Here is a 20,158-nt window from a genome sequence, read left to right on the forward strand (position 1 = left end):
ATGCAAGGATGAGATATTAGAGGAAAAGATAACGCTTGAAACCACACTTTTAACATTCAATTTCAGTGCTGTCCAGAACAACCATAAAACTGGGGAAAGGTGAGTAATAGATTTGACAGCTATACTCTAAAATGGACCTTATTAGTGAAATATAAATTATAACCAGGCATTTCCTATCAGCACCCCGTACAGTTAATGATAAGCAGTCAATGAGATTTATATACCCTTAGCATTTTTATAATGAGTCTGTTGCTTTGATGACAGTTTACTGTCAAACATTATGCTTAGAAATTTATAGCATTTGATTCAAATGAATAGACAGTTTAGCTTTATTGCAATCTGTTCTGATTTTCCCTTTTCATGAAGCTCACATTTTCACTTTTTTATTTTTCTCTTTTTTCCTTCCCTAGACTAAACCCTTAAACACTACACTGAAAAATTAAGTTTTGAAGTGGGTGCACATTGACCAGCAGGAAGCATGTGATAACTTGTGGGGAAAGAGTTCGGTGAATTTCAAGAACAGGCATGAGGAGTCTAAAGAGGAGGCATGTTGTGTTAAAGTATTAAACATTTACAGATGTACCAGGATGGTGGCTGTAGGAAAGTTATGACACACAATAGCAAGAGATAGGGCGGGGAAAAGGGCCTTTAACCATGTGAAGGGTTCCATATGAACTTTAAAGTAGTTTTTTCCAATTCTGTGAAGAAAGTCATTGGTAGCTTGATGGGGATGGCATTGAATCTATAAATTACTTTGGGCAGTATGGCCATTTTCACGATATTGATTGTTCCAACCCATGAGCATGGAATGTTCTTCCATTTGTTTGTATCCTCTTTGATTTCATTGAGCAGTGGTTTGTAGTTCTCCTTGAAGAGGTCCTTCACCATTGCCAAGTCAATCCTAAGCCAAAAGAACAAAGCTGGAGGCATCACGCTACCTGACTTTAAACTATACTACAAGGCTACAGTAACCAAAACAGCATGGTACTGGTACCACAACAGAGATCTAGATCAATGGAACAGAACAGAGCCCTCAGAAATGATGCCGCATATCTACAACTATTTGATCTTTGACAAACCTGACAAAAACAAGAAATGGGGAAAGGATTCCCTATTTAATAAATGGTGCTGGGAAAACTGGCTAGCCATATGTAGAAAGCTGCAACTGGATCCCTTCCTTACACCTTATACAAAAATTAATTCAAGATGGATTAAAGACTTAAATGTTAGACCTAAAACCATTAAAATCCTACAAGAAAACCTAGGCAATACCATTCAGGCCATAGGCGTGGGCAAGGACTTCATGTCTAAAACACCAAAAGCAATGGCAACAAAAGCCAAAATTGACAAATGGGATCTCATTAAACTAAAGAGCTTCTGCACAGCAAAAGAAACTACCATCAGAGTGAACAGGCAACCTACAGAATGGGAGAAAATTTTTGCAACCTACTCATCTGACAAAGGGCTAATATCCAGAATCTACAATGAACTCAAACAAATTTACAAGAAAAAAACAAACAACCCCATCAAAAAGTGGGCAAAGGACATGAACAGACACTTCTCAAAAGAAGACATTTATGCAGCCAGAAAACACATGAAGAAATGCTCATCATCACTGGCCATCAGAGAAATGCAAATCAAAACCACAGTGAGATACCATCTCACACCAGTTAGAATGGCCATCATTAAAAAATCAGGAAACAACAGGTGCTGGAGAGGATGTGGAGAAATAGGAACACTTTTACACTGTTGGTGGGACTGTAAACTAGTTCAACCATTGTGGAAGTCAGTGTGGCGATTCCTCAGGGATCTCGAACTAGAAATACCATTTGACCCAGCCATCCCATTACTGGGTATATACCCAAAGGAGTATAAATCATGCTGCTATAAAGACACATGCACACGTATGTTTATTGCGGCACTATTCACAATAGCAAAGACTTGGAACCAACCCAAATGTCCAACAACAATAGACTGGATTAAGAAAATGTGGCACATATACACCATGGAATACTATGCAGCCATAAAAAATGATGAGTTCGTGTCCTTTGTAGGGACATGGATGAAACTGGAAAACATCATTCTCAGTAAAAAACCGCAATGACAAAAAACCAAACACCGCATGTTCTCACTCATAGGTGGGAATTGAACAATGAGAACTCATGGACACAGGAAGGGGAACATCACATTCCGGGTACTGTTGTGGGGTGGGGGGTGGAGGGGGCGGGGACAGCATTAGGAGATATACCTAATGCTAAATGACGAGCTAATGGGTGCAGGAAATCAACATGGCACATGGATACGTATGTAACAAACCTGCACATTGTGCACATGTACCCTAAAACCTAAAGTATAATAAAAAAAAAAAAAAAAAAAAAATAAAAAAACCTCTTTCAGTGCCCAAAAAAAAAAAAAAAAAAAAAAACCATGTGAAGGGGCTGCCCAAACATTTGTGTAGAGGAGGTCACATCTCATTCTCTCCTGGAAAGAACCCCACATTGGTTCACACAACTGTCCACAGCCCTGAGGACAAATGCCCAACAAAGGCTGTTGACAGATTGACTGCAGCTGGAGAGGGCATGCCAAGGCGATTCTGAGGGATGCTCTACAGAGCCCTCTGCCCCCACAGGGTCACTTTGCCATGCAGTTCAAGTGTACACAGCTGTTGGATCTGTTGGCTGCCTCTGCACAGCAGGGAATGTGACTTTGGGTAGCAGGTGTGGGATTTTCAGGAAATGGAACTGCTGGTCTATAGAAAATGTGGTCTTTCAGGAAGATAGGCTTTGAAGACAGGTATTTTCCAAAGGTGGTAGTATTAGAAATGTATTTATGCAGCATTTAAAAAAATAGCTCAGGTGGGCTGAAAGCATTTTTATTTTTATTTTTATTTTTTTTTGAGACGGAGTCTTGCTCTGTCACCCAGGCTGGAGTGCAGTGGCGCAATCTTGGCTCACTGCAAGCTCCGCCTCCCGGGTTCACGCCATTCTCCTGCTTCAGCCTCTCCGAGTAGCTGGGACTACAGGCGCCCGCCACCAAGCCCGGCTAATTTTTTGTATTTTTAGTAGAGACGGGGTTTCACCGTGGTCTCGATCTCCTGACCTCGTGATTCGCCCGCCTCGGCCTCCCAAAGTGCTGGGATTACAAGCTTGAGCCACCGCGCCCGGCTGCTGAAAGCATTTTTATCCCTTCTATTCTATGTTCTCTGTCCCGTTTCGGACCCTTTACACCTGTCCTACCTGTCCAAAAGCCACATGTTCACTGGCTCAGAGGAGTAAGCTGGAAATAGGCACCTGCATTTAAGGTGCAGGATGGCTGTCACCTGTGCCCCATTTGTTCTTGTTCTGACTTCATCTCCATCCCAACTCTGAAATCTTGGCCCTAACATTTCCTGCACTTGGCCCTTTGAATTCAGTATGGACAATCTCTTGTTTTATGAGTCTTAGAATTTCTGAAAGAATCCAGAGTTGGCTTGCCTCTCTGCCTCTTTGTACACATGCTACTCTCAGAATCCTTCTTGGATTAGGAGCCTAACCTTGTCAATGACTATTTCACTAGTAGTCAACCCCAGGGCCCCAGCAAGGACCAGAGTGGACAATCAGGCACATACCTCATAAATAATACACTCAATTAAGACAATAACATCACTATCTATTTAGGCTCAACTATGCACCAGGCTCTGTGCTAAGTATTTTACATATATTTCTTCCTAGGGCTTACTATAGCCTTGTGAAATCATATTACTTATCCTCATTTTACAACTAAGGGAAACTGAGTTTTTGAGATGTGTCAGAGATTCAAATCTAAACCTCAATATTCTTTCAGGAATATTAGAACTATAAGTTTAAGGTGATTTAATTCAGAAAAATAAGGAACTCTGATTTCTCATGCCCCCATCCATCTTACTGTCTTGTTTGGAGGTCTCAGCTGGTACATTTATCTTTCTTTTTCATGAGGATATTGTTTCATGTGATCATTCTTGCCTGAAAGCTGATTGATTACAAGTGTTAAATTTAAATCATGCCACATTTAGGAAAGAAATGGGGAGAAAGCATCGGAATTCTCTGAGGCCTGAGTCAGGCGAAGCCATATGAGGTTCTAGGCTGAGAAGGTTATCCTTAAGAAATTCATGAGTTACTAGTTTTGGTGTATTTGCAAGAAAAATTCCAGTGTTGCTCTATTAGGAAAAAATACACTGACAGTGGAAGTCTGTGGCATGCACTTAAATTATAGCATTACAGTGAAAGCAGGCATTGAGGAGGAGTGGTTGTCAGGGAGAATTATGAAAGCAAGAGAGCGCCACGGTGACAACTTTGGAAGACATTAAAGGGTCTTAAAAGGGTCATGGACAGAAGGCAACATTTCTCCAGCATGCCCCAGAGGTCATGTAGCTGAAGGCACACAGCCCCAGTGACTGTGCAGAATGCTGAGTGAGGGCTTGGAGCCAGCAAATGAGAGGCACATATTCTGCTATCAGGAGCTTAGACTCCAGCGAGATGTGTGATCAAGTGGTTATTGCTCAGACTGGGTTAGAAAATCCTTTCTAGCCAAGGACCAATATTCCTTTAATATAGCACAATATGTGCATGAGGCTGTCTGTCAGTCTTTGGGGCTTTGGAAATACAATATTACCAAAGTCACTGACATTTTATTCATAGGAGATGAAAAATAATGTGTGGGCTACCAAATGCCTTTTCATAAACATCATATTCATGTATTTTGTATAGCCTTTCTCCAAGGTTTCAAAAAACAACTTGTCCTTAGAAACCAGGAGAAAGCACGTGGAATGGTTCTAAATGAAGATATTAATATTCACATTATAGCTAAACCTTGCTAATTTGCACTAATGACTGGGAAGCCTATTGCAAATTACCAAATTAGTGAGTAAGCCAGCAACCAGGATTTCAAAAAACCCAGAGACAGCACCAGAAAATGAACCTTTTCCCATAATTTCATCAATGAAATTGAATTTTAACTACTGAGAGCAATTTGTAGTCTATATTTTATCTATCTTGCAAATCTATGTGCATTTTACAGAGCAATGGTGAGGCTTTAAAATAAAATTCATTTTTACATGTGGTTGTGATTTAGAAATGTATGTAAAACAAAATAGAACGCTTGGAAAAAAGAAAGTAAAGATTTGTCCGAAAGGTTTTTTAAAATTGTAATAACTGTGTTCATTTCCTTTTGTAGTTATCAAACAGGATATACAACAGCTTAATGAAATATTGCACAAAAGACCCATAAGCCTTAATGAAATCTCTTAACTAACTAGGCACCTTATTTGCAAAAGGGGAAATTTTCTAAAGCACAATTATGTAAAAAGGAAATCGACAGAGTGGGAATGAGGGTAGGCGTCGTAGTTTTGGTAGCAGTGGCAGCCCCAGTCTAAATCTTCTGATGGTAGAAGGGGCCTGGTGGGTAGCACTTAGGACCAGCCATGACCTACCCACTAATGTGTTGTGTTTTCTTTTCTTATTCTTAGTAAACCTTCACTTTCATACCTCATTTCGTATTTGCAACTTTGCATTCTTCTTCAAAGTTGCATAAATTTCTGCCTTCACAAAAATTGAATCCTCCCTGATCATTGGAGCTAAGGGTCCAGACTTTTTCGAAGAGAGTTATTGGAGGGGGAAAAAAGAATCGAGGATAGAATATGTATATTTAAAGCGGAAGAATACTCTAAAAATGGAGAAGGAATGAACTCTGGGCTCAGAGAGTTCCAGGGATGTGCAGATCTGTCCTTGTCGTCCTCCCTCTTCCCTAGGCAGGGTTCTCTCTCTTTTCTGGGAGAGAAGAGGGCCCCTGCCTTCCTTGACCCTCAAGAGCAGAGCTTCAGCTCTGCTGAAGATGGGGGCTAGGCAGACAACAGGAGTCTGCTGTATTTACTATAAAATAAATACTCAGAACCACCTGCTATTTGAAGTTTTTTAAAATTACCCCTCTCACCTTTGTTCTCTCCTTTGTCTTTGGACTCTGCTAGCGATAGTTAAGTTTGGTTTTCTTACCTCACAGAGTAAGCCAAGTTAGGAGGTACAAACCAGATGTTCTTGGTCCACTGTTGGTCAATTCCAGCTAGAACCAGAGTGGTTTAGGCTTGACAAACGCCATTAAGACCTGAGGGCAACATGGCAGAAGCTGGGAAAGTCCAGCTCGGAAGAAGGCAGGCTTGAGGCTGCTGTACTGGTGTGCACATCCTCTTGCCTATGGTAGTAAAGATTTTGGGCACTCCATCTTTCCTCACTAAGCAGGAACTTTAAAACAGGAGACTGCCTCTCAGATTGAGTTGGACTGAGGATCACTAAAAAGGCTAGAGAAAAGATCCACCAGCTAACACCACCTTTTGCCCTTAAACCACTTACCACATTGCATTAAGAGCCCATGAATTTCAAAGACAGCCCTGGACAAGAAGGAAAATGTGCATCCCAGGTGTAGAGCTTGGAGTTGAGAATTTTGCCGTCATATATAACAGATTTCTATTAAATGTCTTGCTCAAGTATTATTTAGACACACACCTCTGGAAGCAAAAATAGAAACATGAAGCACAGATAATTATTATATTTAAAGAACTTATAATAGAATTATCTGCATTGATGGCTAATTTTAACTTTACCTAAACTTTCAACTGCACTGTACTTGAAAATCTTACTAAATCTGTATATTCTTTGAAGAAAAAAGAAATATGAGTAATATTTCTCAAGGGAAATGTGTTGTTTGTAGTATTAAAATCTTCAAAATAAAGTCTCTATTTTTCTTCATGACTGTTTAGGTGGAATTCTGTAACTTATTTATTTATTTTATTTTAAAGCTTCAAAGCTTTAAGCATTTTGGAGTGCTGGGCTTGTTGGCAGCATGTTATGCTTTTCCTCTATACTTTTATAGCTTTGATAACTTCGTGAGTTGTTTCCCTGGAGACTAGATGGTAATGGTCATCACAGGTATGCTTAGTCTCCATCACTCTTACAAGGATGCTGTTGGTGTGATTGGGTAAAAACTTCTCGTAATGAAATCCCATTCCAATTACTACAGTGTAGAACTTAAAGCATCAGCAGAATACACTGGAAACACTTCAGCATCTTTTTGTTTTTTTTCCACTCAGCTCAGATATTATTACTTCTTAAACTTTCTTCTGCAGGAATCCATCAATGTCCTTTTTCAAACTCTCTAAAACATTCTCCAAAGAGGATTCAGAAATAGGTAATTTTCTCTTATCTAAGTTTTTGTGGAATTTTAGCTCAAATTTTATTGTGTTTTTAAGAGCCCACTAGATGCTCATAAAAAAGTAGAGTTGAGTTAAATGCACATGATACAATGCATTCATAATCTTAAAATATTCCTTAGGAAGAACAATCAGAGTAATCATTCTTTTATTCAGAAGAGAGCCTACCCAAACTCTTCTTAACACTTACAGAGGTTTGAAAAACCAATGCCCTTAGCTGGTTATAATGAAATTTTCACAAAAGATGTTGAAAATGTTTATAATATGCATGAACAAATAGACATGGTGAATTCCCTTACACAGCTGAGGATAGAAAATCAGTTATTGGAATCCCTCTGGACCATGACAATTTGATCCCATTAATGTCTTGATTCTGTTAAGATGGTAAAAGGAGGGTTTTCTTTCTCATTGTTGAATTAAAATGTCCAGCTAAGAAGCAACACTCTGGCAGAACAGTCACATATTGAAAGGAAAAAGAGGCTAATGTATGTTTTCAGAAATGTTTGATAAGACTTAGCAAGGGGACTTTGTTGTTTCATTATACTGTACTCCATATTCAGGTTTGAGAGTGTTAGAGTCTGACACCTCCTCGATCTGTTTCTTCATTTTTTCCCCCCATTTCTAGAAATGTTTTTAAAAAGAAGGGAAGAGTTGTTTCATTGCAGGTATCTTCCATTGAAATAATTCCTTATTCGGCTTCTGTCTTCAACTTTTCCTCTTTCTTAATAGCTTTTCTGAAAAGCAATGAATGAACATTCTTAAATAAGAACAATGAAAGGAAAATTAACTTGGAGTTACCATTTTCTTGATCACTGAATTTCCTAACTTAAAATAATGATCTCAACAAGGGCAAATTTTAGCTAAGATAATAACGACTGTTTTCTACAGTTTGTTTTTCACATTATTGACTTAATTAAGAGTAATTCTATTATACAGTAACATCATGATGTAGAATTTTGGCGTGTATGTTATGGTTAACAGAAATTCATCTAATTGCTTATATGCATGCCATCTGCTTATAGGCTAATTTGCCCACATAAAATCTGGAGAAACATTGAAGGCCATTTAAAATCAATCCATTCATGAATCAAAATATATTGTGATCCCCTACTATAAATGAGATATGATGCTATTATTTTTAAGGACACAGAGATGTGTTATGCACTGGCCTGCTTTCAAGTGGTTTATAACTGACATAATTATTAAAGACAAATAATCACATGAGGTAGTAAGAGAATGTGAAGTCTGACAGTATGGACTGCCAGAGAATGGTGGGCTCACTGTGGGCTGCTGCAGTCAGAGAAGGCTTCCTGGGTTGTGCTAGATAAGTGAGGTATAAATAAGCTACAGTAACAAAGAGTAGAGGTATGTATTGGTCTATAAGAGGTATATAAGGGAGAGACAGCACTGCAGGTAGAGGGACTGACACAATTAAAACTGCTTCAGGCAAAAGCTGCAGAGTGCTGGGGTTAGCTGGGAAGGTCAGGGAACTGCTCGGTCAACCTGGAGTAGTGGGAAATAACAAGAGAGGGGAGACTAGTAAAATGCCCGATGAAAGATGAAATCATTTAACTGTTTTACAAACTAGGATTTGCAACTGTGGTTTCAGCAAGTCAGGAAAAATAAATTTCTGTGCAAGCAGGAATTAACCCTGTTGTCTCAGTAACTGACTCAAGTTTAGTGTCAAACACTGGATGACTAAACAGTACTAGCTAATCTTTATTTTGTTCACTGTGCTTTAGACAAGAGCAAATACACACATGTTTTCTGCTCAAAGTGTGTCTGTACATCAGCCATTATTAATGGTTCTCAGTGGCATGTCTTTTTGTCTGGGGGTAACACATGACCTTAAATATGATCTCATAGATACACATTAGTATATGCAAATCCATTTATATACATATACAGTCGCCCTTCAGTATCCACGGAGGATTGGTTCCAGGATCCCCTGAGGATACGAAAATCAACAGATGCTTCAAGTCTCTTATATAAAATGATGTAGTATTTGCATATAACCTGCTCACATCCTCCCACGCACTTTAAATCATCTCTAGATTATCTGTAAGACCTAATACAATGTAAAAGCTATGTAAATAGTTGTTTTTTTGCATTGTTTAGGGAATAATTACAAGAAAAAAATTTATACATGTTTAGTACAGACACAACCGTCTGTGTTTTTCCTGAATATTTTCAGTACGTAGTTGGTTGAGGCCACAGATGTGGATCCCATGGCTACAGAGAGCCAACTGTGTATGTATTTTGGACAGAGAGTTTAAATAGTGGTTGATTTAAAATCTTGGTGTACAGTAGGCAGCCCCTGCTTCACCATACCAAGGGGAAAGGTTTTCTTTGATATACATCTCCTCTTGTTAGTTATAGGTGCTTTTGATGATGAAAATGAATAGACCAAATATGCCACAGTCTGTTCATTTCTTACAAATATGCATGGTCTTTGATCAGAGCTATAGGCTATAATCTATAATTAACCTATATTCAAAGACTGCCTGCAAAAACTACCATTTTTAAAAATTTTTTGCAGGTGAATTCTGTGAGCAGGTGTCAATAAACACACCACCAACTTTTCTAAGGCCAAAGCCAAGAACACACATTAAAATAGTATTATAGTAATTGTTTCAAAAGGATTCTTAATTTATAGGTAGAACAACTACATCTAATCTTGGCTTTCACAATGTACTACTGAATACAATTATTTAAAGTCATTTGTCTGGTGAGTTACTGAATATTTCATAACAAATCATCTTTTCTAGGAAATAATTCACTGTGAGACACGTTGATGACAGGTTTGGATTTTAGAAAACGGTAATTCATAGTATCAGCTCAGTTGTCTTGATGACCTTCACTAGGCTGTACTAGTATTTTACTTATTCTTCCCTCTGCTTTGCCTTCCAACATACCAGAGAATAATTCATATCCTTGCTAACCTTTGCAAATGATTTCCCCAAAGGTTTTCCTTCATCAATATCAGGGAAAACTAACCCATTGTCATCATCTTTTAAGAAGTAATTAGCCATGAATAATTGCTCCATCCTGACATCTTTCTAACTGAATTGATTTTCTTTTTCTTTTATTTGAAGGTAGATCTATTAGTCGTGGCCATGGCAGAATGCTATCACCCTTTCATTTTCCCATTTCTTACTGTGCTTTTCTGTGAATGCTCTGGATTACCCTAGGCTTGTGTAGTTTAATGGCATGTGAACATTTCCCTAGTTTTATTATACATTCTATTCCAAAGCAGAAGAATGGATTTTTCTATCCAGCTTTATTAGATTCGATTTTGGAATATTTTACTTAATGGGTTATTTTCATGGCAGTCCCTATGCAATATTTATATCAGAAATGTTGTGCTACTTGATTAAAAATATCCCATGGGATATTTTTCCCCAGGATTGTTCTTGAAATTATCTTTTAGCTGTGTACAAGTAAAAAAAAAGGGATACACACACACACACACACACACACACACACACACACACCCCTATATATACACATACCTTTTTTTTCTGGTCATGAGTTGGTTGCCCTATAACAAACTGAAGACACCCAAATACAATAATTGGAGGAGGGCCATGAAAAAGAAGAAGAAAAAAAATAAACAGACCATGTCTGTATAGTTCCTGTTGATAACACCCAGATGGGATTTTGTCTATGTGCTCTGCCGAGGAGGTGTCCTGGAAAATTATTCAAAAGCTTTGGCTGCTACAGGCTCCAGGAGGTTGGTTATGCTTTTGCTCGATAGTCTCCATTAGTCACTGATTTGCTTTTGGACACCATTTGAGAAATTAATTTTTATCTATAAATTCCTGGGAGGATGGGTCCTGGTTATCTTGGCAGTCATGTTTCTACCCGCTCTAAAGGCAATGAGGGAGACTCCTTGATAGAATTACATATGATGAGAAGCCAGTGCTCTGTGCTTAAATAGGTAACCTTAATGTTGTGTGACTAGATTTTGGCAGTAAACAGGTATTTTATGTTCTGCCAAGATTTTACTATCAGATACACTCTCCTGTTAGCTATTTAATGAGACAAGGTCTTTTTTTCCCTTTTGCTATATGGCAGCATTGCTTAGATTTATGTCTGATTCAAAAGCAGCTGTTCCCAGTTGCTTCCTGGTATTTAAAAATCTGAACTATGTCTGGTGTTAGCAATTTGAGAAGACTTTGTAGCTTGGATACTGATCTTATATGGTGCTAGTGGCTCGGTGAATACTCATGTAAGCAAACAGAAATGAAAATAGTACACAGTTCATTAGTAGAGTGTTGAAAGCCTGGGATATACTCTGAATTTGAAACCAACTCAGCCATAAAATCACTCTCTTTCTTGGCCAGGGTAATCTCGTCCTACTTCAATTTCCTGAGTTAGAATATAGGGATTATTCAATTTTCTAAACATTGCCTTCTATGGAGAATGATAAAGATTAATCACTGGAAGTGGGATTTCAAATAGAAAATTCTCCAGAATGTAAAAGGAAATAATTTAATAACTAATTAAAACTGTACCTATCCCTTGGGGTCTCTCCCTTAGTAATCAGAAAGATCTCCTCGGTAATCAAAATGCAGCTCAATTTGACCTTTTGCTATTTTGATCATCTAGTTAAATATGGTGGCCTCTCATTGTGCTGGCAACTTTTAAGAAATTGAAACAAAATATGGGTATAACAGACAATACAGTAAAAAGACGATTTAGCAAGCTGTACATATTGTCTGAAAATTTATAGGCCATTCGCTCTTTTTACCTTCTTGGAAAAATCTCGGGGACGTTTAACATGTAGCTTCTGGACCTAAAATCTGATTATTTTCCACCAAACCTGGTCGTTGGAGAAGGTCACCATCACCCAGCTAACTCTGCCTGCTAGAAAATGGGAGCTTCCCAAGCTGTCCATAGGTATTGCTTTGTGAATTTGGTAAGTGTATTTACTGAGAACTCCCTACATGGCAGGGCAGGCACTGTGCTAGATGAACAAGGCAGATAGGTCTCCTGCTCTCATGATATTACATTCTTCATGACAAACAAAAGGTAGTAAACAAGAAACAGACAAATGATGAAAAATTGCTCTAAGGCCTGGGAAGGGAAAGGATGAGGCATTGAGGTAGGTCATAGTGTGGTACTTACTTTGATGGGATGGTCCAGGAAGTTTGCTGGGAGGAGGGGATATTTAAGCTGAGACTTAAAAAACAAGGGGGAGTCCTCAGTGTGGAAGTTGTCGGAAGAGGGCTTCAGGCAGAGGAATTAGCACATGAAAAACACGGAAACAGAGAGCCAGGGGCTGGCAATGTAGACAGCAGAGAGAGGCCTGGAGACAGTCTTGTTGGAAATGATTCCAGATTCCATCCCAAGGGCACCGGGAAGCCTTTGAAAGGATTTAAATTGAGGACAGTTTTTATCTGACTTGCCTTCCAAATCTTGCTGCCATGTGGAGGATGAACTGAGGGTTCCCCTTCCTAAAGGGCTCTTGAATGTGCTCATTTCTGTCCTTTTCACTGCCCCCACCTGGGGCCTAGCCACCATCATCTCTCACCCCCCTCACTGCAATAGCCTCTTAACCCCTCTCCCCACATTCACCCTTCCTTCTCTTTAATCCATTCTGTACACTGTAGCTGGAATGATCTTTGCACAGTGCAAACTTGATTTTGTTCCTCTTCTGCTTAGAAACCTGCAGTGGCTTTCCATTTATAAAATGGGACAATTGTACATAGCTCTCTAGGGACATTGTGAGGCTGGCGTGGGTTAATTCCTGAAAATAGGAATAAAAACTAAATGTTCTAAAGTCTATAATTTGCTCCTTCTGTTGCCATCAGGAAGTCTAGAGTTAGGATTTGGGGATCAGGCAGTGAGCAGCATCCAAGCATATGATCCCGGAAACCTCAGCTCAAAGCAGAGAAATGATGTGTGCTCTGAGGTGTGGGAGGTTGGTGCTGGGCCCAGCATGCCAGTTACACCTCTTATCAGCACCATCTCTTCATGCCTCACAAAATGGATAATCAGCACACCTACTTTGTAGGGTTGTGAGGATTAAAATAGTTAATATGTGTGCATTCTATAAACAGTGCCTGACATGGTACTCGGAAATGTTTATTATAGTTGTATCATTATTCAATTTTCCTATTTTTGATGTTCTGATCATACAAAGAATTCAAATGACTGCTAATAGTGGGCTTAATTTTAATTTAATCAGTGAGGTGGAGCATGAAGAATTTGTGGATTTTCTAGGACAAAAACTCTGTGGAGTGTTAGAGTGACTGAGGTCAGGACTATGTGTCTGGCCTGTCTGTAGTGTGTGGAGCCCAAAACCACAGGCCAGAATCTGGGATTTCGGCTCCAGCTGGTTCTACCTGGCTTTAGGTGAACCCATCTTGGGAGGGGTTACACTCCTGATGGTCATCCCCTTTTTCATTTCTGTGATTGTGCACATGCTGTTGCCTCTGCTTGGAATAAACCCATTTTTGCTTTGATATCGTCTGATTTTTTGTCACGATTCAAAATAATTGTCACCAATTCTAGAACGCTGTCTAAAGAGTCTGGGTGACTGATGCCCTATGTATTCCAGTTGCAATTTGAGCTTCCTTTTATTGTAAGACTGATTATTATAGGCTGTAATTGTAGAGAGGAGGTGTTGTTTACATATCTGTTGCCCTCACTTGACTATAGGCAACTTGACAGAAGCAATCCATTGTGTTCCCATTGTTTAGGACTAGTAAACTTGCTGAATGTGAGAATTTATCAGAGTACCTTTTTTTTTTTTTTTTTTTTCCCTGTGACTGGAGGGATGGGGCATCAGGAGGCAATAGTTTTCCCATTGGTGTGGGAATTCAAAAAATTAGAATCTAATGAAGAAAGGATTTAGAGAAAAAAGACATCATTGAAGATAAAACACGAACTTACTTTACAATGTTGCCTAGGGTTAAGATGTTTAGAATGACTTTATGTACATACTTTTCCAAGGAGGCATTTCCATGATACAAATGGTGGACTTCAACCATATTCAACAAATATTATACTGAGTCCTTAAGAGGGGTGACCACAGAATCTTAATTATGGAGCTCATTTTTATAACCTAATAAAACCTAATAGATAGAAAACCTAATTATAGGATCTATTGAAACTCTTTCTCTCCACAACTCACCCTTCACTTATGTAACATATGATATATATATATATATATATATATATATATATTTTAGACAATGACATACAAGAGGATAACAGCAAAAAGTAGCATACCTGGCAATGCAATTGAAGCATTAATCTCCAGGTGTCTACCTAGCAGAGTAGAACACTCTTTTCAGGCCCATGATGGGAAGAAAGCTTGTCTAAGTAAATACATGCTAAATACATGGCCTCTGTTTGGCAGGTACCATGAGGCTGCTATTTGAAAAATGCTGATTATTTGTATTTTCTGTGAAGAAACAGGAGCAGGCTGTTCACTGAGAACTTAGGAAACAGATGTTGATGCTCAAGGCACAGGATAAGGGTGAGGCTTTTCTTCTTACCGACCATGTTTTAAGTGAACTAGCCTTGGAGGCAGAGATGTCTCCAACCTATCTCTGCCTCAAGACTCAGGCAGCTGTTCTTTCTTTGGCCAGACCAGTTGGCACTTCAACAGATGCGTGCATCTCAGCACAGAGTGTCTTCTGCACACATTTGACATTTTGAAGATCAAATTTTGCATGCTCAGAAAATAAATTTGGGGGAATTCACACTTAAACCTGCCTGGTGGATTCAGCTTTCAAATTTTTCTGAATAATGAACCCAGGTCCAACCTCCAAAGGATAGTCATATGTGAGAATGGATATACATTTCTCTTTGAAACAGTGGACTTCTAAATCATTGGCCTAAGTCTGTTAAATTAGCTTTCCCTTCTCTGAAGTCCAAGAGCCATCGTCCAGGGCTAGTGACTCTCTACCCTCAATGGTACTTACCACACCTATCTTTTCAGTTGAGGAGATCTTTAGGTCAAGCTCTGTGTTTTTTTCTAATCTATTCTAAAACACTTAAGCACGGTGCATTGCACATTGAGGTTAGTCTGCAGATCATTTGAAATAAATAGAATTGTTATTCAGATATACAATCCTGGGAAATATGAACAACATTTTGAAAATTTGAAGCAGAAATTTTGACTTTAAGATATTTTAATGTATAAGAAAGAAAAAACTCACTAAGTTCATTTATATACTTATGAGTAATGTACACAAAGGTGGTATACATTTCATTCCTGGCTTCTGTCCCACTGCTATTTTTTCCCCTTATTTAAAACTCTATTATTCATTATTAGGTAATGTTTTGAGATGTGTATTTCTGATACTTACCTCTGACCACCATCCCACATGTAACACTCTTTTAGGGCCATTTTAAAAAAATAAAAATGCTATATTATCAACTAAAATGTACATTTAAAGTCTCAGAAGGCAACAAAATTGAAAGACTGCATCCAATTTAAAATTGGTTGAAAGAGTCTACCATCTATATATCTATCCATCTATGAGCTGCTTATGTGCATACTCACCAGCCACACGTACATACAGGATCAAGGACAATGTCAGGCTCCATTGTTTTTATGCCATCTTAAGTCATTTCATAATAAGTCAATAAATAATGATAATAAATGATCCCCTAGTTCAAGGCATCTATCAACTTTAGAAACAAACAAACAGGCCGGGAGCAGTGGCTCACACCTGTAATCCCGGCACTTTGGGAGGCTGAGGTGGGTGGATAATGAGATCAGGAGTTCGAGACCAGCATGGTCAATATGGTGAAACACGTCTCTACTAAAAATATAAAAACTAGCCGGGCATGGTGGCACACGCCTGTAATCCTGGCTACTTGGTAGGCTGAGGAAGGAGAATCACTTGAACCTGGGAGGCAGAGGTTGCAGTGAGCTGAGATTGTGCCATTGCACTCCATCCTGGGTGACAGAGCAGTGAGACTCCATCTCAAAAAAAAAAAAAAAAATAGAAAGAAACAAAATTTAAAAAGGGATATTTTCATTTGGGAACTTGTTGATGGAACTCACAGTCTAACATTGAAAAGATAAAGGACACATACATTACAAAAGAAGGAAAGAACAGGTGGCCATTGTGACGGTTAGAAGTGATAGAAAAATCTCAAATGTAAAGAAGGAATACAAAAATTAAACTCTCTGTGAGTATCTGAGAAGAGTAGCTCTCAAATTCCTGTGGATTAATTGTGAAATTATTTTGTCAATCTTTGGTCCAACACTTAATGAGTACCAATTATTATGAATATTTTACAAAATCTCCTGTGAAGGCAAAACATGGATTTACAGATGATAAAAATATATTATGAATAATTTTCAGTGATTGTACATGCTGAGGCTAGACAATATCAGTGAAGAGAAGCAAGGAAGGGGCTGACTCTGGGATGGAATGAGGAGGGTAGAGAATGTTTGAAAGTGCTAGCAAACACATGAGAGGAGTTGACATTAAAGAATGGAGAGAAATTCAATAATAGGATGAAGGTCAGTGACAAGAATTTATAACTATTACATAATAAACATAATACACAAAGAATGTTTTCATTCTGTTATGATTTGCTAGAGTGTATATTGGTGTTAAGGAAGGCTTCGGAAGGTTAGAAATATCTGTTACATATTTTAACAACAATACAAAATATTATTACATCTGGCCTTTGCAATTTTGACAAGATTGTGTCAAAGTAGATGTGTCAAACTAGCTGTCTATGTCTCCCTGGATAAAACAATGGCATCAGAATGGCTGTGTCAAATGGGCAGAGGCAAAACTTCCTATGAACAACATGGTCAAGCTCCCTTTAGTATTACAATGGTCAGTAACCTATTTCATTTTTGGGCTCCCAGACTAGATCTCTGGGTACCAGCATCGACCACACAATACTGGCAGGGTAAGAATCCATTCTGTCACTTATTATTATAGTAGTTCATTGATTGATGTGTAAGTAGGGGACCCGAAGGGGAAAATGAATATGTATGATTCTAATTAAAATAGCAGAAGATTTTCTTCTGTGGTTCATTTATTTACTTTGTTATTGATAATTTCAGGTTTTGTCTATATGGAATATTGAACATTTTATAAAACTATTGCCTCAATACTGGAAATAGGTAGCTTTCTAGGCATGCGGTAGGATTGTACATCTCTACTGATATGGTTTGGCTCTGTCCCCACCCAAATCTCGTCTTGAACTGTAGCTCCCATAATACCCACATGTCATGGGGAGGGACCCCATAGGAGGTAATTGAATCATGGGGGTGGTTTTTTCCATGCTATTCTCCTGATAGTGAATAAGTCTCACAAGATCTGATGGTTTTATAAAGGGCAGTTCCCCTGCACACACTCTTTTGCCTGCCACCATGTAAGACATGCCTTTGCTCCTCTTTTGCTTTCTGCCATGATTGTGAGGCCTTCTCAGCCACGTGAAACTCTGAGTGCATTAAACCTCTTTTTCTTTATAAATTACTCAGTCTCAGGTATTTCTTTATAGCAGTATGAAAATGGACTAATACATCTATCCTCCTTTTGAATATAGGCTTTGCTCTGTGAGTTGCTTTTGCCAAAGATTTGTGAACATTGAACAGAAGTGATATGTGTGGCTTTCCTTTCTATACTTTGGAAGCATGTATTGAGATGGTGCCTCTGTTTGCTTTGGTCCCTGCCTGAATGAATACATTGGGCAAGGCCTCCACTGCTACCTTATATTAGGTATTAGCATGCATGAAGAATGAATTTTGTCATGTTAAGCCACTGAGATTTGGTGCCATAGCCCATCTTAACTGATAAACTGAAAAGAACAAAGTCATTCAGTCTGTTGATGCACATGTAAAACTGTGTTCTTCCTCTAAAGATCTTAGATTCTAAATTAGGCTTTGGTTTTATTTTATCATAATACAAGTTTCCAAAACAGAAAGACAAAGAAAAAAAAAGAATTGTCACTTTTCTGAAGTTTTATTTCTGGAAAATTACTGCCACTTCATTAAACATCCTATAAAGCTGTTAGGTACTAATTATTTGTTGGTGTAAAGTTTTAACTATAGCTGTCTTACTGGTAAGTATTGGGATTGTATTGCAAATGGTTCAATTGGTAAACTTTGAGAGCAGGTGACAAAGGATGATTAAAAAGAAATCTAGGGCTACTGCACCAGGGACTGTGATTTGTTATCTTGTTTTGACAAGTGCAGTTTAGATTTAATTGTACGTGATAACAATCTGTAAGGAGAGTGGAAATGTACTGGGATTCATTTTGTAAAGGTGATCCAAAACACCTCAAGACTGCACACTGTTCTTAAGTCTGCTGAGAAATGAGGTGTGACATTGCCGAGTTTCCATGTGAAAATGATTATGTCTGTAGATTGAGAGAGAATGAACCTAAATTATTCTATTGTATATTCTAGTTGACTGACACACAGATTTGCCTAATCGAGGACGTGTGCTGCCAATAATCGAGTGTTTGCTATTTTTCAATTTTCAGAAAACTACTTGATAATTCAAGTTTTTTTTTTTCCCTAGCAAGAATCATTCGTATGCCCTGTGTTCATTTATATTCTTCTGTTATGGTTTGGTTGTAATCCAGGGTTTTCTGACTGATTAGCTATGCACTGCTTGTTTCAAACCAGTGCAAACTCCAGCATTCTCCTGGTCTTGTTGTTTCTTTTTCATGTGTAACATTATGAGGTTTCCTAACTTCTCCTGGAAATGTGGTTATTACTGCATACAAAGTTTAGTTGAGCCTTGAAAAAATAAAAATATTACCTCGTAACAAGTCTACCATCATATGCCACAGAAATCATCTCTCTCCTCTAGCTGAGAGAAAAAAAGAAAAATTCAAAATAAGAAAGTAAAAATTGAATTCTCTATTAATTATTTGATAACAAAACCTTCCTAAATGTTTCAAAGTATTGTTACTTAATGTCAGATTTTGTTCATTGCCTCAAATGTAATCTCATATATATGTAATCTCATATATATATTTATTTATATATATAATATATATTTCCAATATATATCTTTCCAATCCAAATAGGTGTAATTATTTTTATAATAGCAACAATTTGCATATAAATTATATATTAGAAAGAAGGATTATTTGCCTCCCTCCCCAAAGCAATGGTATATAGGTTTCCACTTTTCCTTCTATTCTATTACTCTAAATTCAGGTGATACGATCTCTCTTTAAACTTCTCTCAGGATTACTTTGCATTGCTCGTTATTTGTTCCTTGAAAAGGCTTCTGCAGATGAAAGGTTATTTACTATAGCCCTTGTACTTGCTAAAACTTAATAGGAAAAATACTTGTAAGTGGCACAGTGGTATCTGTCAGAGAGGCAATAATTTGGTTTCAAAAAGCTGTCTGATCCTTTTTCTTTTCCTTAGACTCTGCCTCCTGATATAAAATTGCATATCAGTGACTTAAATGGACAAAAAGCAAGTGCCTGTAGCACCCTGACTCAGAAGGTCTCAGCCTTCCGTTTTTCCATGTGGATCCTTCTAAAGGTGGGGAGCCACATACCCCTGGGCAAGGAGGTGGGGCATGCAGGTGTTTCAGCAATTCCGGGAGGTAGATGTGTGGTTTGAATGGTCTCCAGGCCATCTTTTTTTTTTTTTGAGACGGAGTCTTGCTCTGTCACCCAGGCTGGAGTCCAGTGGTGTGATCTCGGCTCACCGCAAGCTCCACCTCCCAGGTTCACGCCATTCTCCTGCCTCAGCCTCCTGAGTAGCTGGGACTTCAGGCGCCCGCCACCACGCCCGGCTAATTTTTTGTATTTTTAGTAGAGACGGGGTTTCACCATGTTAGCCAGGGTGGTCTCGATCTCCTGACCTCGTGATCCTCCCTCCTTGGCCTCCCAAAGTGCTGGGATTACAGGCATGAGCCACTGTGCTCGGCCTGAATGGTCTCCAGGCCATGTTGATGCAACAGTGAGGAGAGGGTGTGGTTTCTC

The sequence above is a fragment of the Hylobates moloch genome, unplaced genomic scaffold (assembly GCF_009828535.3).
Source record: "Hylobates moloch isolate HMO894 unplaced genomic scaffold, HMol_V3 SCAFFOLD_4, whole genome shotgun sequence".
In the NCBI taxonomy this organism is placed as follows: Eukaryota; Metazoa; Chordata; class Mammalia; order Primates; family Hylobatidae; genus Hylobates; species Hylobates moloch.